At 40.9% G+C, this 23,443-nt stretch overlaps 1 long non-coding RNA gene across 1 annotated transcript; it reads right to left on the bottom strand.

Annotated features, from left to right (window-relative positions):
• Nucleotides 1-18,268: 18,268 nt before the first annotated feature.
• LOC129659982 (uncharacterized) lies at nt 18,269-20,471 on the bottom strand. The gene is made up of 3 exons (XR_008718276.1): nt 20,424-20,471; nt 19,817-20,003; nt 18,269-18,651 (listed from the first exon to the last, which is right to left on the bottom strand). It is a non-coding gene; the product is annotated as an uncharacterized LOC129659982 (long non-coding RNA).
• Nucleotides 20,472-23,443: the final 2,972 nt, after the last annotated feature.

Here is a 23,443-nt window from a genome sequence, read left to right as displayed (position 1 = left end):
TTGGGCTGGGTGGAGACAACTAGTGGAGTCTCCAGACACTGAACCAGGGCAGCTCCACTTTTAATTTGATTCACACACTGGACTTCTGTGTGAGGTTTCATTTGAAAAGGCTACATGTGCTACAGGAATATTAATAATATTACTAACAGTAAGAAAGCTTTGAAATCCAATAGACAAATGCCTAAATGTTATAAGTGAGGAAACTGAAGTTGAGAGAGAATAAATGATTTGTTCAAAACAATGCAGCTAGTAAAAAGTTAGCTGGATTAATGATTCTTAAAAATTAAAAGGCGCAGATGTAGAGAACAGACTTGCAGACACAGTGGCAGAAGGAGTGGGTGGGACAAATGGAGAGAGTAGCATGGAAACATGTAAACATTACCATAGGTAAAATAGACAGCCAGTGGGAAGTTACTGTATAATAGGGAGCTCAGCCTGGTGCTCCGTGACAGCCTAGAGCGGTGGGGTGGGAGGGGCAGGAGGGAAGTTCCAGACGGGGGTAATATATGTACACTTATGGCTGATACACAGGGGCTTCCCTGGTGGCTCAGAGGTTAAAGCGTCTGCCTGCAATGCAGGAGACCAGGGTTTGATCCCTGAGTCGGGAAGATCCCCTGGAGAAGGAAATGGCAACCCACTCCAGTATTCTTGCCTGGAGAATCCTATGGACGGTGGAGCCTGGTAGGCTACAGTCCACGAGGTTGCAGAGAGTCGGACACGACTGAGCAACTTCACTTTCACTTTCATGGCTGATTCATGTTGTACAGCAGAAACCTACATAACATTCTAAAGCAACTAATCTCCAATTTAAAAGAAATTTTAAAAACTTAAAAGGCTATCTATGTTCAATTTAATCAACATTTATCAAAGCCCTGCTAAGTGTAAGATACTATGCTAGGCCTCCAAGGAATAAAGAAAATAGCATATAGCCCTAGTATAGAAACCTAGTCCAAGATTCTTTAGCATCTTGTCCTAAAGTTAGATCATCCCATCTAACTTCTTTGTTTTAGAGTTAGAAGCTTGCTCAAAGCCACACTGCAATTAAAGGGCAGTATCAGGACATGAATCTTACTTTTAAAATCTTCGTTATAATGCACTTCCCACTGTACCATCACGCTGTCAAATTTGGTTCATGAGCACTGAATGTCTCCGGAAAATCCTCCACTTGAAAAACCCAACTGAACATTCGCATTTTAAAAGTTCTGAAAAGTCCTAGAGTAAAGAGCTGTGCTTAGCTATGGTTCCAAAACTTATGCCTTAGAATACTACTCATGCCTTACACATCTATGTCCCAAAGAACACACTTGAGAGATTCTGCACTATAACTTCTCCTCCTCTAGACTTTACTGGATATGATACTGAACTCTAGTAGGGCCTTTTTTACGAAACCACATTTCCATGGTTTATATATAAATAGGGCTTGAGCAATGTACCCTCAGTGATGTGTTAGACCAGATGGATTATTTACAAATACATATTGTGTTTGAATGTCACAGAAAATATTATATACATATGTCCAAATAAGTGTGAATCAAATGCAATATACAAAATGCTAACAATGTATTGTTTCAGCCTTTATATCAGTTTATATCTGCTCCTATCTACCATGAGAGGCTCAAGGCTATCTATTTGCTTCCTAAGTTTAATGTATGCACTTTAAGGCACCAGAAATATTGAATTAATTTTAGTAAGATAAGAATTGGTGAATAACTTCTTTCCCAGTGTTCAGAGATAAAGTTACTGTCATGCAAAGTGAAGACCCATTTGTTTTTTCATATAAAATACATGTATCTTGGTGCATTTGACTTTGGTCAGACCACAAAACATAGGAATAAATAGTAAAATATTACTCAAGGTACACCAAACCAAGATAATACTGTAAGCCTTGGGAGGGAACCTGTTCTTGCAAGATTTGCAGACCAATTTTTCAAGATCAAAAGTGTTTCTATAAGCACACAAAATCTTGGACCTTTTCCCAGACTAAACCTCCAACACTTCTGAGGTTGGCCCATCACTAATATTTACAATATTTTGACATTTCATAGGATGGACTCCATAGGCCTTTTTGACAGGCAGGCTTCCGACTATGACAGAGTGCTGAAACGGTTTGTGGTGTGTGAAAGGCGGTCAGACAGCACTGGCATTTTGCAACAGGAAGGAAATGATTTGTAGGTACCACCAGCTTGTTGTATCTTGTCGGCTTTGTTAGATGAGAAGCATCACTGGGCACCCATTAGTATAGGGAGGGCCATGCTGCTCACCTTAGAAGCACTCCTTGCCAAGCGACTTGAGGCCTGTGTTTAGCTGATGTTCTTTCCTGTAGCATTACAGAAAACTTTTAGAAACAGGACCTCTAGCGTGCTAATTCTCTTAACTCCTTTATTTTAATTTGAAAAAAAATTTTTTTTTTCTTTTTTGGCCGCACCACACAGCATGCTGAATTTTCCAACCAGGGATCAATCCCATGCCCCTGCAGTGGAAGCCTGGAATCTCAACCACTGGGCCACTAGGGAAGTCCTCTTAACCCTTTCAAATAAGACTGAGCATAGCAACTTACACTTAGTAGGGCTTTAATAATAAGAGTTTTCAACAAATCCATGCATTTACCAAGTTGGAACATGTAAGATAAAATAAATCCTGTACTCTCTGATAACACATACCTCTAAGGACCTACTTATCCACTGTGATTTATTTTTTTTTCCATTTTGAAAAGTGAAAGCGTTAGTTGCTCAGTCGTGTCCGACTCTGTGACCCCCAAGGACTGTAGCCTACCAGGTTCCTCTATCCATGGGATTTCCCAGGCAAGAACACTGGAGTGGGTTGCCATTTCCTTCTCCAGGGAATCCCCCCAACCCAGGGATTAAATCCCAATCCACTGCAATGCAGGCAGATTCCTTACCACCTGAGCCACCAGGAAGCCATGGTCATTCCTAATAATGCTTCTAAAAAATTGCATGATTATTGTACCTTCATTGCCAATAGCAGCAGTAGAATAAAGCCACAGGTGCTCTCTTACCTGCTAAATTAGGATTCTCCTCCATAATCATCGTTGTTACTTCGCTGCTTTTAAGAGGTCCATTTCCCTTAGATGACGAGGGTCCACACTTGCAATATTTATGCTCAAGGTTCTCCAATCTCAATAGTTTTCATGTGTGACCAGGTAGGAGACACTCTGTTAGAAAAGACAGAAATGTATGAGATGTGAGTCCTGCTCTCAGAGAGTTTCAGTCTCATTGTGGAATCAAGAAAAACACAAATACAGGCAGTAGCACTTGTCAGAGACGTTTGAAGGTGCTGCTCTAGAAGCAGGGATTCAGATACTTATCTTGACAACAAAGAGGTTGACAATTGCATGTGTTCATCTGTTCTTTAGGGAATGGGGATATAAATGAGACTATCTCATTCATCAGGCTTCCCTGGTGGCTCAGATGGTGAAGAACCCACCTGCAGTGCAGGAGACCTGGGTTCGATCCCTGGGTTGGGAAGATCTCCTGGAGAAGAAAATGGTAACCCACTCCAGTATTTGTGCGTGGAAAATCCCATGGACAGAGGAGCCTGGTGGGCTACAGTTCATGGGGTCGCGAGAGTCAGGCATGACTTAGCAACTAGACAGTAACAACTATCTCATTCATCACATGATTTAAAGCCAAAAATCAAGACTGCCATTCTTCTGGAGCCATGGGTGTTTTCTCCTCCATCATCCCCAGGAGTGTCCAAGGCTTTACTCCTTTCTTTTCCTACCCTGGCGCAGCCTAAGTCTTTATGGGAGTTCGATCTATCACTGTCAGAGATCCACAGTGGGATTAGAAAGAAGCCGATCTAACAGGAGAGAAGTGAGCACACCCGTAGTGATAACCCCAACTTGGGGTTCTCGTCTTCTAACTGGTCACCATGTCTATCCACATGCTTGATAATTTAGAACTTGTGGTCTTGTGACATGGGCTTAGATTATTTGCAAGGCAGTTCCCAGGCAACCTGGGGACTGTACTCAGCAGTGAAACATTTAAGGTGGCAAGCAGATGGTGCCTGTCCAGGAGTCCAGCCCTATTAGAATATGTCCTGTGAGGCAAGCCTGCCAGTTGAAGGGAATAATTATAAGAAGCTGTCTAACTGCCATGGCAATAGAAACTTAACCCAAGTGTTTTCAGGTAACTGCCAGCCCTGGGCCTGGCCCCCTTCCATAGGCCCCACAGCACACGGCCCTGCGTGAAGTGGGGGTTTTCCAGCAAGTTGCAGCAGCGCAGCTGTTTGCACTAGAACTTAACCCAGGTATGCCGGACAGCTGTGCCAAAGCACGTCTTACTGTTTCATTAATTCAAAAGCAACTCACATTTAAAAAAAAGCAAAACAAAACCGTGTGACCCTGACTGCTGGCTTCAGTTCTTTGTCAAGAACTGGTTATTTAATTCAATTTCATAAAATGTTTCTGTGTACCCAAAATGTGTTTCAGGCTTCCCTGGTAGCTCAGATGGTAAAGAATCTGACTGGGTTGGAAAGATCCCTTGGAGGAGGAAATGGCAAACCCACTCCAGTATTCTTGCCTGGAGTATTCCACGGACAGAGGAGCCTGGCAAGCTACAGTCCACAGGGTCACAATGAGTCAGACATGACTGAGCAACTAACTACACACACACACACACATACACACACAAGATGTGTTTGATACCTGAAAATAAAGAAGGTACAGGCCCTGATCCAAAGACAAAAACATCATCGCAACTGGTAAGCAACATCCTATCTAGTCGTAATAAACACACATACATTACAAGTCAATGATACGTGCAAAAACAGAAATAAACATGAACTAAGTGGTGAAACAGAAGAAAGAATGGTTACTTCACACTACTCCAGATAGTAAAAAATGGCTTCCCAAAGGTGATGCCATTTGAACTGAAATTTGTAGCATAAATGAAAATTCTCTAGGCAGATGAGAAAGGGAAAAGGTCTAACAAACAGAGGGACTATAATGAACCAGAGTATGAAAAGCAAACATACAGTGGGAGAAAAATAAGTAGATTAGATTTATGGAGGGTAACTCTTGAACAAATGAGCCAGGGTGAGCAAGTCCTGTTGATAAAGCCTGGGGTGTCATGCTTGGAACTGTAACTCATGTAGTGCCCATGGGGAGATTTAAAGGGTGTTTCCCAGGGTGTGACATGAGTCTGGCAGCCCCTGCTGGAGGTCCATAGGAGAAGGAGACTCAAGGCTGCTGAGAGGCTACTACAACAGTCCAGGCATTCTTCACCATGATGATACCGAAAGTGTTAGTCGCTCATTCATGTATGACTCTTAATGACCCCATGGACTATAGCCCACCAGGCTCCTCTGTCCGTGGGATTCTCCAGGTAAGAATACTGGAGTGGGTAGCCATTGCCTTCTCTAGGGGATCTTTCTGACCCAGGGATCAAACCCGGGTCTCCTGCATTGCAGGTGAATTCTTTACCATCTGAGCCACCAGGAATTCTCCTGGATGGGCTCAAAGAGACTGCAAATTTCTCCTTTCCTTCTGCAGCTGGACTTTGGGGCTTGTTGTACACAGATTTGTTGATGTGTAAAAAAGAAACTGTCATGGTTAGAAAGAATGGAAGAATACTAAAATGATAGAATTATAGAACATTCAAATTGAAAACTATCCAAAGAGGTCCATTCCAACGCCCTCATTTACCTACAGGTGAGTTGGCTAATTAATCGTGAATTCCAGCCTGGCAGCCAGGTCCCTGGCCAGTGAAAAGCTGGTTGTTTTGTGGGGTATTGTTATGGGTTGAATTATGTACCACAAACAAGAGATATTGAAGAAGTCTGAAGCCCTCAGTAACTATGAATGTGACCTTTTTCAGAAATAGCATCTTTGCAGGTATAATCAAGATGAACTCACTAGCTGCTGCTGCTGCTAAGTCGCTTCAGTCATGTCCAACTCTGTACAACTCCAATGATGGCAGCCCATCGGGCTCCCCCGTCCCTGGGATTCTCCAGGCAAGAACACTGGAGGGGGTTGCCATTTCCTTCTCCAATGCATGAAAGTGAAAAGTGAAAATGAAGTCGCTCAGTCATGTTCGACTCTTAGCAACCCCATGGACTGCAGCCTACCAGGCTCCTCTGCCCATAGGATTTTCCAGGCAAGAGTACTGGAGTGGGGTGCCATTGCCTTCTCTGGAACTCACTAGAGTGGGCCCTGATCCAATAGGACCAGTAACCTTTTAAGAAGGAGAATGCCATGGGAAGATGAGACATGGGAGAATGTCACGGGAAGATGGAAACAGAGACAGGAGCTACTCAGCTGCAAGCCCAGGAAGGCCAAGGATTATGGCCACTACCAGAAGTCAGAAAGAGACAAGACTCTACCCAGAATCTCAGAGGGAGCACGGCCCGGCCAACACCTTGATTTCAAACTTTAGGGCTTAACAACTAAGAGTAAACTTCTGCTATTTTAAGATACCTATTACAGTAGCTTAAAACAGCCCTAGGTACCAAAGGGAAAGAGGAGTGGAATTAATTAGGAGTTTGGGCTTAACATGTACATACTACTGTGTATAAAATAGATACAAGGACCTACTGTATGGCAGAGGGAACTCTACTTAATATCTTGTAGCAACCTATAATGGAAAAGAATCTTAAATTTGCATATATTTATATGCAATATATATATATATGTTTAGCTGAATCACTTCTATATATACACCTGAAACTAACACAACAATAAAAATTTTTAAAAACAGCCCTAGGAAACTAGGTAACACTAAGAAACTAATTCAGATACTGCCAACATTTGAATGTTGTGCTCGTGTGTGTGGGTAAACTTAAATAACTTCGAAGATAATGGGCATAATGCAGAGCTACCTTAAAAAAAAAAAGCTGACTATAAATTTTACACATTGTAAATCAATTTGGTTTGACAGTAAATCTCATTATCACAGTTTTCACAGAATGAAATGATTTTAGAAAGTAAAAGCTGGGTATACTTTATAAAGCATCTTCATCCATTATCTCATGTAATCCTCATACCAGTTCTGGAAGGTGGTAATCATGGAGAAAAACCACTGATTGTTCCAAAGTTACCCTGTGATGGGATAAAAATCAAAGGCCATGCTGTTGCCTTCATTCTGCCCCAGTAGTGACTCTAACGGCTTACGTCTGCTGAGAATCACTCAGGATAAACTGAGGTTACAGACAAGGAAGATCTCTGCCTTGCAATTGCTTATTGGATGTATTCAAGAAGAGTGAACTTGAGGCACTAGTGCAAGTGAAATGACATGTTGTTACATCTCCTCCCTAGCTGTCTCTCCCAAGTCTGAAAAAATAAGCTTTCTTTATATAAAAAGGGATATTTATAGCCTTGGAAACCAGAACCAACTCAGCTTCTCTTAGACAAGCGGGGGTCTTCTCTTGCTTCACCTATCATCCTATAATTTACTATCTCCCTTCTTACTGTGGGATTTTTATGGCTGCTAAGAAAAATCATGCCTTAGGCAAGTGACACAATTCAGTTTTTGTTGTTGTTGATTTGGAGTTTTTATTTTTACTTTATTTTTGAGGCACTAAAAAGCTCATGTAGGTAGTTGCAGGGAGACAAATAGTTGACTAACAATTAAACAGAAGAGGAGGAATTGGCTTCTTGAAATAGTGTGATGTATGGCCCCAAACGCCATTTATCAGAAATTGGCTAATGGTATTATGTTAATTACAGCTGTGCCATGCATGGAAGGAGGAAGGAGAGGGGAGAGGAGGAGGAGGAAGGAGAGGGGAGAGGAGGAAGAGGAAGGAAGCCTCTCGATTTGCACAGATCAATCAATACATGTCAGTGGTTCCTTGTACAGATCAATAAATGACAGTGGTTTCTACTAGCAATCTTATGGAACTTTATTAAAGAAGCAAGAGAGTAACATCCAGTCTCAATCAGGAGGAGTCCTTGGCACCGCAGCAGTGAGGCATGACATTTCTAAGAGTTAACAAAGCTTAGGGTCATTCTCTATCTGTTTTATCTCCTATAAGTACTTAAAAGTCAAGGATAGTGGCTCAAAGGAGACCCTCAGCCTTTCATCTTTCTGACTGGGCTGAAGGCAAATTCATGACCAAACCTCCACCTAGGTCATAAATATACGTCATGTTTGGTCTCAAGACAGACACCAGAAACAGAGCAAATAAAGTCTGTCTCTCCATCTGCATTAAAGACCTTCTCCATTAGAGCTATGACGCTGAGTTGTGTGGAAGAGTTCTCCAGACTAAGGATGTTTGCCCAGTTGATGAAGAGTTTGAGTTGTTGCTTTTAAAGTACTGACCCATGGTCACATAGCCTCTTCCACCTTTCATCCACTCATGCATGCATGCTAAGTCACTTCAGTCGTGTCCAGCTTTTTGTGAACCTATGGACTGTAGCCCACCAGGTTCCTCATCCACTCGTACTCTTAAATAAAATTCAGGTCAATTATGTTATAATATAATCCAGAGGATATCCAAATTCTTGACTGGTATGTCATAAATCATCCATTATTTTAAATAAAGAAGTCATGAGTTACATGTTAGAAGGTTTTCTTTTTCCTGTCTTTTTTTTTTTTTTTTGAGGGTGTGTGTGTGTTGTGTGTGTGTAAAGTCGCTTCAGTGGTGTCCAACTCTTTGCAACCCTATGAACTGTAGCTTGCCAGGCTCCTCTGTCCATGGGATTCTCCAGGCAAGAATTCTGGGGTGGATAGCCATTCCCTTTTCCAAAGGATTTTCCCGACCCAGGTATTAAACCTGCATCTCTTATGTCTTGGGCATTGCCAAGCAGGTTCTCTACTACTGACCAATTTTTTTTTTTTTTTTTTTTTTTTTGGTAAAAGGACTTGGATTTGCCCTATGGCTTTTAAAGTAAAAATTGCTTAATCTTGCAAATGTTCAGTATCTTCACATACTTGCAAATGTTTACAAAGATTTTATTCAGAAGTTCCAAAGAAGGCTGAGAAGCGTTTCATTTGGATAATTGAGACTCAACAGCTAAAGTCAACAGATTTAACGCAGACAGATTTTTGTGGCTTTCAGAATTAAAACACCAGGACCCCCAATCACATCTTTACATCTGTCCCCACATTTGCTGAGCGCTTAGCCAACCCCAAGGCTGTGAAGGGCCGTCCTGGAATAGGAGCCCCCAGCCAACGCAGGGCACCACACACAGCTTTTGACTTTTCGCCCGTTAGTCAGTTACTCTGCCCAGATTTCCAGGAGAAGGACAAGCCTGCCCACTCCCCCACTGCCCCCAGAGCTGCGGATGACCTCCCAGAAGCACAGAAGAGCTCTCGGAGGCAGCTGCTGTGAGGTCTGAGACTCCCCCCAGCACTGAAGCGGTTAACTTGGAGGAAGACCCAGAGAAAGAAAAACAGACAGGACTGCCTTGTGCTGGGAGGAGGGCTAGAAAACGAGGCTGTTGCTGTTGTTTTCATTGTGTGCACTCTAATCAGGGAGAGTAAGAACAATGATGCATGTGATGCTGATTTTGGAACGCGTCCATGCAGCTTTTCCCAGGCTAGACAGCCTTGGGAACCACTGATAGAGTGGCACACCAGGAGCACAGCCTCAATCACCAAGCCCAGGGCAGGGCAGCCTTTTCTGTGGATAAAATATGTGAGGGATGACAAGAATCTTCCCAGCATGGGAAGTGGTGGTAACAAAAAAATACACAACGCGGGGGGGCGGGGTGGGGTGCGGTGGGGGGAAACTGTGAGGGTTTTGCAAATCCCAGCCCAGGCCACGGGGGACGTGTTATTTGAAAGATAGGAGAACTTCTCCTTCTGCCCACCCTACCCATTTTACTTTTTTGTTTGTTTGTTTCCCTCTTCGCATTCAACCGGCCCTCCCTTTTCTTCCCCGCTCCCCTCCCCCCAAAGCCCCTCCACCACACTTTGAAGCCGAGATGAAAGCCCTGTGTTGTGGCTGCAGGCCCCAGTCAAGCCGGGGGACCGCTGAAGTGTGCTTTAGTTTAAGACGCTGTATTTTTCTCCCAAGGAAAAGGGGGAAAAATCAGCTTGAAACAATACATCGCCTTTTGCTGGAGAGCATCCTTTATGTATCTAAGGTTCAAACATGGTCCTAATTTTTCAAAGCTTTTGTCTCCAAGGATAAGAAAGAGCTTAAAATGTGGTGTCCTCTCTCAAAGTGAATGCCTATAACTAGGAGGGCTTGGGAGTGCAAGTGTTTAATAAAATAGAACGAGAGAGAGGCAAAAATCAGCCACATGCGCTCTTTGGTATTAACACAGCAGCAGGTCACAACTTTCTCAACTTTTTTTGACACCGCTCACTTAGTTTGAAATAGCACATCCAAGCTTCGAGGTACTAAGTGATTCTGAAGGAATGACTTCCATACATTCACTTAGATATTTGGCTACCAGGTTTAGCAAATAAAACTTCAGGACACCCAGCTAAACCTGAATTTCAGGTAAAGAATGATAAATCTTCAGTGTAAGTATGTGCCGGGCAATATTTGGGATAAACATATGCTAAAGATGTACTTGCTATTTATCTGAAATTCAAATTTAACTAAATGCCCTATAATATGTCTGACCACTCTAGTAGTTAGGATAGATTTTAAATCAACTTATCTTTTGCAAAAATTTATGTGAAAACATTTGTAAAGCCTTTTTATAACATGAATTTATTTGCGATTCATCAAATTTGAACATAGGAATATTCAACATATTGTTTCCGAAACACAGACTATCTGTAGTAAGGCCCTTTTGTGCCCCTGTCAACTCATCCCTTAAACATAACACACATATATAGAACTACACACACACCTGACCCCCCACATGAATATCCCACAGGGATTTTAAAAGGATTCTATGTATATATTTTTCTTCCATCAAAGAAAGGGCTGGTTAATGTGTTGCCTCGAGCAATAGGTCAATATTTATAATCAACTCCTACCATGGAAAGTGCATATGGCTCCCACTTGGCCATTCTTAAAACTGCGGCTGCTTTGTCAAAGAGCAATAGCTCATGCAATCTAAATGAACCATAATTATTTTTGGTTAAAAAATTTTCCCCAGTATATCTACTTAATGCCCTGAAACCTGGTTTTATTATTTTATGTTTACTTAAAATAAATGTGCTTATAGACACAAAATCAACATGAAGGAGCCATCTGGAAACCTCAGCTGATTTGATTCTGGGTGTCGTGTCTGCAAATCTCCTGTACACTCTTGTTTGTGTGAACTTGGGTTCACTTGAACTTGGACAAAGTTGAAGGCCTCGTATTTTTGCTCCTCACAGCTGCCAATCATGGGGACTGAAGAAGGGGCTAGAAGAAAAACTAAGAATAAAGGAGATTTCTGAGTGATCTTTGAACTCTCAGTGTGCATGAAATTCAGACACTGCTTAGATAAGTGGTGAAGGCTGCATATAATCCCGTAGTTGGAAGATTGTTGAGTATCATCTGAGGAGTCATGTCTCCCTTGGATTACTGCTTTCCTCCCTACCAATACTATTTTTTTGATTAGGCAAAATATTACTTTGTCATAAAAGTGATGATTAACCAAAATTTCAGTGTAAGTTCTCTGATGCTTCCTCTTTCACTGGTACTAGGAAAGGAATTATTAGAAAATTTCCTGAACATCAGTATACTGTTCAGGAAAGCTAACAGGATTTCAGCTTAAAGATTGACTTAAACTTGGATGTTTCTACACAAAGCTAGATAGATAATATTACATGATCTTAAATCATACAATTTTCTAAATGTAGTCAAGAAAACCTCCTTAACTGAATTAAAAAATTCACTTTGTAAAAAAAAAAAAAGGAGGATAGATATATTCACCTCCTCATTCCACTATTCAAATACTATCTATACTTATCCCCATCTCCACCTCAATGCTTATACAAAATGATAGCATGTTTACCTAATTAATCTATGCACATGTTTAGCTGGTGAAGTAGCATGATGACTGACTCTGGAGAATTCTGTCTACTTTCAGTTCTGATGCTAATAACTATATAATTTGGACAAATCTAGTCTTCATTGCTAGTCAAAAGACTGAGAAATAACAAGGCACTTAATGTCTTTGAAAAAGAATGTAAAACCAGATGTTCAAAAACTCTTTCTGATACTACATCAATTTCCACCAGCAGGTCTTTTTTCCACTCTAAGTATCCAGAGGCAATACTGCATCAGTTAATTTCACTTAATTCAACTTTCTCTATGGTAATGGCTTATTTGGGGGAAACCTATGCCCAAGCAGAATTATGAAGAAGTATGTATAGAGGAGTGAAATTGTCAACTATTAGGTCTATAAGTCCTCTCCTTTGGGAAATTAGAATTTGTGAATATTGCATCTTGGCCACTGAATTTTAAAATAAGGACAACACATGGATATACATGAGTATCTGTTCACTCAGATAGTGTGCCAATTTGTGGGTATCACAAATTCAAGGATTCCAGCTGTGCCAGAGTACAGACAGACACCCAGGGAAAACATATAATTTCTTAAAGACAGCAAATGACACTCTCCTTGCTTTCAGCAGTATCATCAAATAGAAAAGGACTTGGATCACTTATAGGATTGATATGGCATATGGCAAATGCTGTTCTTTTAGGGGAAAAAAAATGCAAAATATGGAGACTGGGAACCAGGAACCAATCAAGGGAATATCTAAAAAATGAAACAAGCATCTAGCTTGCTGATCAGAACCAGGCCCCAAGGATTATTGTGGAGAAGTCATTGAAATCATCAATTGGGTTGAGGGAGAGTAAAAATGACAACCTGGATAAAGGGATAGAGAGAGAAACAGCACAACAAAAGTCTCACAAGGGAACTGTTAGGGCCCAGAAGTCCTTTCTTCAGAACTTCAAGCCTCTGGGGTCAGTTTTCTTTTCTCTGCAGCTCCCTGGCACGTGAAATCAGCCAGGTTCCTGCTCATTCTTCCCAGATTCAGACTTCAATGATCCAAGGCAGAGTATTCTCCAAAGAGGGAATTCATTGCTTTCTCTGTTCTTAGAGATCTCTTCTTTTCCTTGACATATCATTCCAAGGGGCTTTTAATAAGGAGATCATTTAAAAGTGAAATTACATACCAAGTTATCATGTATGACTTTGCCGCTGCCAGTACTGGATTGCGATTAAAGCTTTTTACCTACCTATGTATTTTACTTAAATATATATTCTGGGAAAAGAAAACAAAACAGGGTTTTGCTATAGCTCACATGGTGTATTTTATGTGTGTTTTATTATTTTTCTCTTTATTTTAAGAATTAATCATGTCCTTCAAAAGATAGATACAAACTGTTATATGTAAACAGTCTCTCTCTCCAATACAAAGTTTTCTCTGCTGAAAGTCTCTCTCTCCAATATAAAGTTTTCTCTACTGAAAGTCTCTCTCTCCAATACAAAGTTTTCTGTACTAGTTTTCATACATCCTACTTTAACTGGGCCACATTTTTCAAGTTGGCTTCCTGTTACCAACCGTCTCTCAGTATACAGAAAATGTGCTCAATATTTCACACAAGATGGCTAGAAAAAGTTCATATGTGGCACCCATTTCCCTTCTGATTTCTGTGTTCACCTTAGAACTCGGTTTCCTCTCTTTTAAAGGGAACAAAAGGGAATCCCTAACAGCTTGCCCAGCACCTCCTTAGCTGGTTAGAGGAGCCTCACATCTCCTCTCCTAATTAGGTACTGAATACCCTGGACTTGGAAGATTGACCCCAATTCAGATGAAAACTGTCCTGTTTTCTCTAAGATGGTAAGTCACTTTTCCTTATGTCCATATGTGGACACTCTAGGTGCTTTGCCCCAGCCTCCTTCTTCCATTCACTGGCAAGAATTGGAGATCCTTGGGGCACACGAGCCCCCAGCACAGTCCTCTTCCCACTCTGTGAGACATAGGTGTCATGTCTAACTTGTTTCCTCCTCAAACTATAGTCCCAGAACAAGAATTTATTCACTCATTTAACAATCATGTAACAAGCAGTATACTAGGGAGCAGATGTTATGTGCCAGGCAGATACAAAGGTAAGCAAAACAGATGTGGTTCCAGCCATCAAGAAGTCCAGTGAGAGAGATGACCATTGGTTGACTGATCACTAACATGCATGAATAATTTAAAACTGTTGTGAAGTATGGGCCTCCCCAATGACTCAGCAGGTAAAGAATCCTCCGGCAATGAAGGTGAGGCAGAAGTCATGGGTTCGATCCCTGAGTGGGAAAGATTCCCTGGAGGAGGAAATGGCAACTCACTTCAGTATTCTTGCCTGAAAAATCCCAAGGACAGAGGAGACTGGCTGGTTACAGTCCATGGGGTCACAAAGAGTCAGACATGATTAAGTGGAGAGATATTGCAGAATATCATGAGGGTATAAGGATTTCTCAATAAATTTCTCTCAAGTGCCCTCATTCAGTGTCAAAGCACTGATTTTTTTTGGGGGGGGGAGTGGGGGAAGGGATGGAGAGCATAACTTGAATGCTTAATGCATATCAATTAGTTCAAAAGAGGCTTCCCCAATGCTGTGCCCTTCTTGAATTTGGTAAAGCTTATATATTCACTGTTTATAAACTTTTATTACAATCCAGTAACAATGTTAGTTTCCTTCATTTCTACATGCAAGCAGAATTGACAGATTTTGTATGGTATCAATTTCTAACGAGTCTGAACTTGCCAACTCCTGTAAACAATCATATCCATATTATAACAACTTTGTCTTTCCCCAGATTCTGAAATATACTTCACTAAAAGGTTATCTTCTGCTTTAAGAATTTGCCCTCTTTTTGTATCTGGATGAAAGGGTTAGTAATTAGTCGATCAGTCATGTCCGACTCTCTGGGATCCCGGGACTGTAGTCCAGCAGGCTCCTCTATCCGTGGGATTCTCTAGGGAAGACTACCAGCATGGGCTGCCATTTCCTCCTCCAAGGGATCTTCCCAACCCAGGAATCAAACCTGGGTCTCCTGTGTCACAGTAAGATTCTTTACCATCTGAGCCACCAAGGAAGTCCTGTATCTGAATGGAATGACTGCAAATGTTCTCAGTGGCTGTTTTCCAAGACTTAATACAGAAAATAATACATGTTTATGAAATTTGTAAAATTGCAATTAAAAAAAAACTTAATAAAAAAAATGTCATTCAATCCAGAAGATAAAAGGTCCAAAGTAACAAGCTTTGCAATGCCATGTATGTTAGTAAAACAACCTCTTCACCAAGTGGAATAGTTGGCAATAATAGATGTCAAAATACTTGATTCTTCAAGAGATTTGTAGAAGCTTCCAGTGACCTTAAAACCCTTAATCTCCATTTCATGCCTTTAAAACATGTAAGTGATTTCAGTTGTACCATTTTCTCAAGTGTATCATAAAGTGTTTTCAAAATGTATTGATGATGGCAGCACTTCCACCATTTATTTTTTCCAAATTCTAGCTCAAAACTTTAACAGCTCAAAGAAAGAAAGAAAGAAAGAAACCCACTGCTGCTACTGGTAATAACAATAATAAACTCTGCCACTTGCTGTCTGTGTAATCTGGGACAAGTAAATTATTTTCTTCATCTGTAAAATGAGTGAATTAAGACCTGTCAAGATTAAAGATAACATGTGAAAAATGTCTGGGACTTACAAAAACTCCGTGAATTGCCATGGGACAGTGATGATTATTGTAAGATGCTGGTGGTTTAATTTATCCTCCAAACAACAGAAAATAAACACAGAATCCCATATACAAATCATATTATGAAAATAAATCGTCAACAAAATAATTCCTTTTTATAAACTGGATTGAGCATTCAATCATGTAGTTAGCAAAGTTAACAAGTTCCTACATGAAGCTATGCTGTTTAGGTAGAATGAAACAGCTGGGCTCTGAGAATGAGACCAAAGGGGGAAAAATTGACCTAAAATTGCAACCAGAAAGATCTCTGGTTGTGACACATCAGAGTCAGAGGATAAAACAAAACTGGCAGCTCCTTGGGTGGTTCAGGGAGTGGAAGTTCTGGGTTTGGTTAGCTGACAGCCCACCAGAAGAGTGAAGAAGAGTTGGGAAATCCATCAAGGTGCCAATGACCCACTGGAAATTGTCCATTACATTTAAAAGTGAAATCAAACTTAAAAGGACTAGTGTGCTGTAGTTGGTATGCTGCAATGCTGTATGTGGTATCATTTGATGCAATGGAATAATCTTTTCTCACAACTTACAGGAATTGCTTTTACCAACTTGCACATGATTGAGTCAACCAGAGACGAGGGCAGAGTTACCATGACTGGTTTAATGTATTATTCTTGTTCATTTTTCACATTGTATTTATCCCAAAGGACATCATGCTCCGTAAGATAGTTCAGTTTGGGTTGCCAATTGGTCTGAACTTCTTAAAGCTATTTTCAGAAACCATGACTCTACTCTTTGGCAATACAACCAACTCATACATTCTACATTTGGTAAACAGACACTAGTTCCTGTAAAATTGTTTATTTATTACTTAAAATTATCTACAAAGACAGTCCACTGGAAATACTACACTGGGACTCCAAGCAGACTGCTAATAATTTGGAAGCAAATGCTTCCTGATTTAACCACTTAAGGGAAACTACCAAATTTCCATTCTCTAAAAAACAAAAAACAACTTTAAAAGTACTTCTGTTGCAATTTGTATAACATATGCTGTGCATACAGAGCTCTTTAAATAGGATTAGGTTAATCCACAGTCTTAACCTTAAAAAGTGTTTGCCTCTGTGTAGCATGGTCTCCAAATGTGTGAGAGTGACACGTGAACCGGTCCTCCCCACCATGAAATACTTAGCAAGAAGACATCAAGCACTTGAATCTCAACTGAATGCCTAGGATTTACAGTTATAGTGTGTCTTTTGTTCCTAAGGAACCCCCCATTCAGAAGAATTTACAAGTTGGCAAGAAGATATCAAAATTCAAATAAGGTATATGTATATATAGAGTGTGTGTGTGTGTGTGTGTGTGTCTCAAAACTCAATGCTAAGAAACCAAACAGCCCAATTTAAAGAATGGGAAAGAGATTGGAACAGATACTTCACCAAAAAATCATGAATGCCAAATAAACACATGAAATGATGCTAACCATTATTGGTCATCAGGGAAATGCAACTGAAAACCATAGTAAGATACCACTACACACCCATTAGAAGGGCTAAAATTAGGAAAACTAGCCAGGATGGGTGCGAATGTGGAAGAACTGAAACTCCAATGCATGTATGCTGGTGAGAATGTAAAATGGTACCACCACTTTGGAACAGTATCTCTTTCTTTTTTATTCATAAATTTGATGCAAGTTTACAACATTTATTGTACATTGCCAAATAAATATGCAGTGAAAATAAAATTTTTAAAAACCCAAGAACCAAAAAGCAAAGCATGCCAAATGTGCAGCTGTCAATATGCTAGCCATCTTGGTAAATCTATGAGAAGGAGTCTGCAAGGCATGTTAAAAGATACAGTTACACAGTAGTATGGACAGACTTCTAGGGATCACTATTCACCTCCTAGTCTATGTACATAGTTCGTCTTTGGATATGTAAAAAGCGTAATCTGGGTGGGCTTATGTGGCAAATCTTACTAAGGAAGTTGTTTTGAGGTGAGGAATAGGATGTGGCTGGGAGTGGGGTTAGGGGCAGGCTGAAAGCTGGAAAGCAGGGTCATTCTTGAGGGGTAAGAAATCAGTTTTGTCTGTTGACCGCTGTGTGTGTGGGTGGGTGTTAGTTGCTCAGTCATGTCTGACTCTTTGCAACCCCTGGCCTATAGCTTGCCAGGCTCCTCAGTCCATGGGATTCTTTAGGCAAGAATACTGGAGTGGGTTGCCATGGAAGGTATGTGTGATTCAGTAGGCAGGTCCCAGCGGTGTGTGTCCCCAAAGCTGGTGATAAGGAATGGAAAAAAGTCATTCAACAGAAACCAGTAATGGGTTTTCAATAGAGGAAAATGAGGTTAATTAAATGAAATTGCTATTATGGACAGTTTTCCACTAAGAAATATTGACTTTCAGAAAAAACTGAGAGCCGTAAGAAAAGAGCAAAAATTTAGTAGGGTAGGGGAAAGGATTGGTGCACGTGGAGAGAGATATTGTTTCTAATTTCTTAAGGAGAACTCAGTTGTGGAGTAGGGCTAGGCGAAACTAAGATTGCTGGGCATCTGTCTGCTGTATGTTGATTTATTGTAATGGGAAAGCTAACAACTAATAAGAAAGTTATAATAGCTGCTACTTATTGAGACTTCATTAAATCCAAGCTCCAACTTGTTCAAAAATCTTTATACATAATCCAGTTTAATCTTCACAACAACTAAATGAGGTAATTATTATTGTTTCCATTTTGTAGGCAAGAATATCAAAGACTAAAGACTTAGGGAAATTGCCCATTGGCCACACAACGAGGAAGAGGGAAAGTTAGGACTTCAACTTGGGTGTTACTTAATCTTTCATTTATCCAAGAGTGAGACCAAGAATATAAAATTCTATTCTAAAAAATAGCAAATAATATAATTACAGAAACTTCTACTTAGTAATTATTGTCACTAATTAACAGAGAGACCAAGAGTGTATGAGAGGCAGAGAAGAGTAAAAAGCGAAGAACATCTTGTTAACAGTCACCACTTCATGATGCTTGTCCTACCTTGAAGTTCTCCAGGATCATTCTAAGACAGCAGGGTAATCATCACCCATCTTTTCTGCCCTCCAAAAGGACCTGTGAAATATGAAAGCAGTTTGTTTTCTTTCTAAACAAATTACACTTCTAAAATGAAGTTTGATTTTCCTAGAAATCCTGGAAATTTTGCCCAGATGAGATAGAAGAACAAACATAAAATTTTAAGTTGCTCCCCACCGCAAAAAAAAGTTTACTTTCCAACGCTTCTTGGCACAGGTCTCATGTTAGAATCATCTGAGATACCAGGGCCTCACCTCACATGTGAACTCAGTCTCTGTGGGGTAGGCCTGGGCATCACCATAGTCTTTTATATATATATATATTAATATGTATAATTTTATTTATTTATTGTTGGCTGTTCTGTGTCTTTGTTGCTGCGCCGGCTTTTCTCTAGTTGCGGCAAGGAGGGGCCACTCTCTAGCTGAGGGGCTCGGGCTTCTCCTTGAGGCGGTTTCTCTTTTCGCAGAGCATGGATTCTCCGGCACCGGGTCTTCAATAGTAGCAGCATCTGGGCTCAGTAGTTGACGTTTCCAGGCTCTAGAGAGCAGGCTCAATAGTTGTGGCACACGGGCTTAGTTTCTCCACGGCAGGTGGGATCTTCCCAGATCAGAGACTGAACCTGTGTCTTCTGCACTGGCAGGCGGATTCTTTACCTCTGAGCTATCAGGGAAACCCTCACCATAGTCTTTAACCAGCAATTCCATCAGGTATTTCTAACGTAAAGTTTGAGCACAGCGTTTGGGGCTAATCCATTTAACTAGTAGCCCACACGTCACATGACATTAAAAGCTATGTGGTAGCCTCACCTATGGAAACTGGAACTGCATCATATTCTGTGCCTCCTTGTTTCATTCAAGAGGAAGCAAACATCTCCAGTTCTTGCAAACAGCCTACTCAAAGATCAGAAGAGGCCTTGGATCCCAATTCAAGTTCCCTGTCTTGGGTACAGATCAAAGGGGCCCCAGGATATAGTGAGACAGGGTAGGCTCTGCCAAGAGCAGGCCAAGTAGCAACCTCTCTGCTGTTTGGTTTTTATACTAGCGTCTTTTGTAAAACTTCGGTACGGAAACACACATATGTAAATATCTACATCAACATAATATGTATAATTTTTCAAGTTTTTAGAGACAAATGTCAAAGGACTGAAAGGTCCTTTCACTTACAGTTTATCAGGAAAGGAAGAAAAATATACATCAGGAAATACCTGATGTCATTCACTGTAGAATGATCTGAGGCCTTGCTTTCTCCATCTCTTGCACTCCAGGCACCCATGTTGCATGTACTTCACAGGCAATGTCTGATGCAAGCTGATTAGACGACAATCAGAAAACTGAATCAAATCCAGGCTCACTCCCTAGAAACTCTGTGACCAGGTCACTGATGATCATGACCTGTAGAATAGAGGAGAGATACTACCTCTGGATACCAAGTCAAAGAGGAGATAGAACATATGAAAGCATTTTATATGGAAGCCCTGTATATAAACTGTTTTGATTATTTGTTTCATTTGCATTACATGAATTTTAGCACCCTGCCTCTAGGCAGGAATGAGGCCAACCTCAGACTAATTGGAACCAACACTTGACAGCTTCCCATTCGCCTGCTTCCATGTGCTGTGGAGGCCTCAGCCTTGCCTCCTGGGCCCCCAGGCCAGTGGAATGGCTAAAAGGAAGTGTAGGTGATCTTATCTTCCACTTGGTACACTGGATTGATTGAACATTGGCAATTATTGGGAAGCATCATGTCCTTGATGACAGGGGGGCTCTATCACAAGGATCACCACCATCACCTCCATCAGGCCTGTACCTTACCCCCCACCTCCAGCAGGTGGCCAGTGACTGATGGGGAGATACAAAGCCTGGCTCCTTGGCCTCAAGTAGGGCAACTCTGCAGTGAGATTTAAACTTTCCACAATCAGATCAAGGATCACACCCTTGCCTGGCTCCTTCCCCTTCCTTATCTTGCTTCCCTCCCTCCCTTACAAGGGTTTCCTGAGAAATGCTGATCAATAAATCACATACCTTGTTGTGTGTGATTTATTGATCAGCATGTCATGTACACCTTGTGTACATGACCAACTGAATCCTTGTCTGAGGACCTGTCTTTAGGCAACCTCACTAAGACAATTATATTAAAGTTACCTGCTTTATGTTTTATCTACTGAATATTTTAAAATGGAACCTTAGCCTCATTATTCAACTATTTGTGGAACACTTCTCCCTGTCATCTAGCACTGATTAGAAAAGAACGTAAAATAATTTAGTAATATCCCAAACCACACACATATAACAAGGTGAATCCGTACATATTCAGCATTCCCATGTCAATGTCATCTAAGTAGCCAGAGAGAGGAAGCTAACATTAGATCTCCCAAAGATGCAGAAGAGAGTTACAATCATCTCCTGAGCTTAGAACAATGGCTATTCCTAGAAGTTTGATGAAAGTTAGGGAACCTAAAAATTTGATGAAAGTTAGGGATCCTCTCCCCTCAATAGGCACAAACCACAAATATATAATATTTTGCATGAATTTTCAGAAATTCATTTCAGAAATGTTGTTAGCTTCTGAAGTAAATTCTAGATCCCAAGTAAAGAATGTGGGGCTATAGCAATATGACCCCATCATTTGAAGAATTAAAAATTGCTTATATTTAGTACTGTTAAGTTAGTGCTAATAATAAGTTTAATTCCTATTTCATCTTCCATATTTAACATATGGGGAAAAATCTGCTAACACTCTACCCAAATGGAGACTCTCAGTCCCTTCTCGCAGGAACTGTGGGCCCACCTTTCCTGAGAAGCTGCCTGCAGACTGTCCTGAAGCTGCCAGCTTGACACCAGGAGGCCCAGACCTCTGGTTCACAGCCATGCCAGCCCACCCCAGCCCCAAACGAGGCTGACTCAGAAGCAACAAGTCCCAGATTTAACACCATTTGGAATTCGTACCATCCTTTCCCTCTGCCTACCCCCATCATGCCTCATTATCACTCCAAACATAACACCTTCCAGAAATCTCTTCTCTTTCAACTCTAATCTCCATACTGTTTTCCACTTTCTCTCCTCTCCTCTATCTTCTCTCTGATCTTCCAGATCTTTCACTCTTCCCTCTGGATCCTCCATGCCAAGATAAACAAAATTCTATATACCCTCCACCTCTTTATTGAATGTTCATTTCCTTCATTTCTTTGCCTTAATTAAAACTGGGCATTTTCCACTATTGAAGACGGTATGGAGATTTCTTAAAAAACTAGGAATAAAACCACCTCTCAGTCCCATTCCTAGGCATTTACCCTGAGGAAACCAAAATTGAAAAAGATACATGTACCCCCAATGTTCATTGCAGCACTGTTTACAATAGCTAGAACATGGAAGCAAACTAGATGTCTATCAACAGATGAGTGGATAAAGAAGTTGTGGTACATGAACCCAATGGAATATTACTCAGCCATAAAAAGGAACACATTTGAGTCAGTTCTAATGAGGTGGATGAACCTAGAGCCTATTATACAGAGTGAAGTAAGTCAGAAAGAGAAAGATAAATATCATATACTAACACATATATATAGAATCTAGAAAGATGGTACCAAGGAATTTATTTGCAGGGCAGCAATATATCATGAGAAACACTGGGCTGGAAGAAGCACAAGCTGGAATCAAGATTGCCGGGAGAAATATCAATAACCTCAGATACAGATGCAGATGATACCACCCTTATGGCAGAAAGTGAAGAGGAACTCAAAAGCCTCTTGATAAAAGTGAAAGAGGAGAGTGAAAAAGTTGGCTTAATGCTCAACATTCAGAAAACTAAGATCATGGCATCTGGTCCCATCACTTCATGGCAAATAGATGGGGAAACAGTGGAAAGAGTATCAGACTTTATTTTTTTGGGCTCCAAAATCACTGCAGATGGTGACTGCAGCCATGAAATTAAAAGACGCTTACTCCTTGGAAGGAAAGTTATGACCAACCTTGATAGCATATTCAAAAGCAGAGACATTACTTTGCCAACAAAGGTCCATCTAGTCAAGGCTATGGTTTTTCCTGTGGTCATGTATGGATGTGAGAGTTGGACTGTGAAGAAAGCTGAGTGCCGAAGAATTGATGCTTTTGAACTGTGGTGTTGGAGAAGACTCCTGAGAGTCCCTTGGACTGCAAGGAGAGCCAACCAGTCCATTCTAAAGGAGATCAGTCCTGGGTATTCATTGGAAGGACTGATGCTAAAGCTGAAACTCCAGTACTTTGGCCACCTCATGCAAAGAGTTGACTCATTGGAAAGGACTCTGATGCTGGGAGGGATTGAGGGCAGGAGGAGAAGGGGACAACAGAGGATGAGATGGCTGGATGGCATCACCAACTCGATGGACATGAGTTTGGTTGATCTCCAGGAGTTGGTGATGGACAGAGAGGCCTGGCATGCCACAATTCATGGGGTTGCAAAGAGTCGGACATGACTGAGTGATTGAACTGAACTGAATGAAGAAACAGACAGAGAGAACAGACTTATGGATGTGGGGAGAGGGTAGGAGAGGGTGAAATACATGGAGAGAGTAACATGGAAACTTACATTGCCATATGTAAAGTAGATAGCCGATGGGAATTTGCTATATGTCTCAGGGAACACAAACAGGGGCTCTGGATCAACCAAGAGGGGTGGGATGGGGAGGGAGATGGGAGGCCGGTTCAAGAGGGAGGGGATATATGTATACCTATGGCTGATTCATGTTGAGGTTTGACAGAAAACAACAAAATTCTATAAAGCAATTATCCTTCAATTAAAAAATAAATTTTTAAAAATAGAAAAAACAAAACAACAAAAAAAGTTGGGCTTTTCC

The sequence above is a fragment of the Bubalus kerabau genome, chromosome 9 (genome assembly GCF_029407905.1).
Source record: "Bubalus kerabau isolate K-KA32 ecotype Philippines breed swamp buffalo chromosome 9, PCC_UOA_SB_1v2, whole genome shotgun sequence".
NCBI lineage: Eukaryota > Metazoa > Chordata > Mammalia > Artiodactyla > Bovidae > Bubalus > Bubalus kerabau.
Note: the sequence above shows the minus strand (reverse complement) of the source record. Positions and strands in the feature narration are given on the sequence as shown.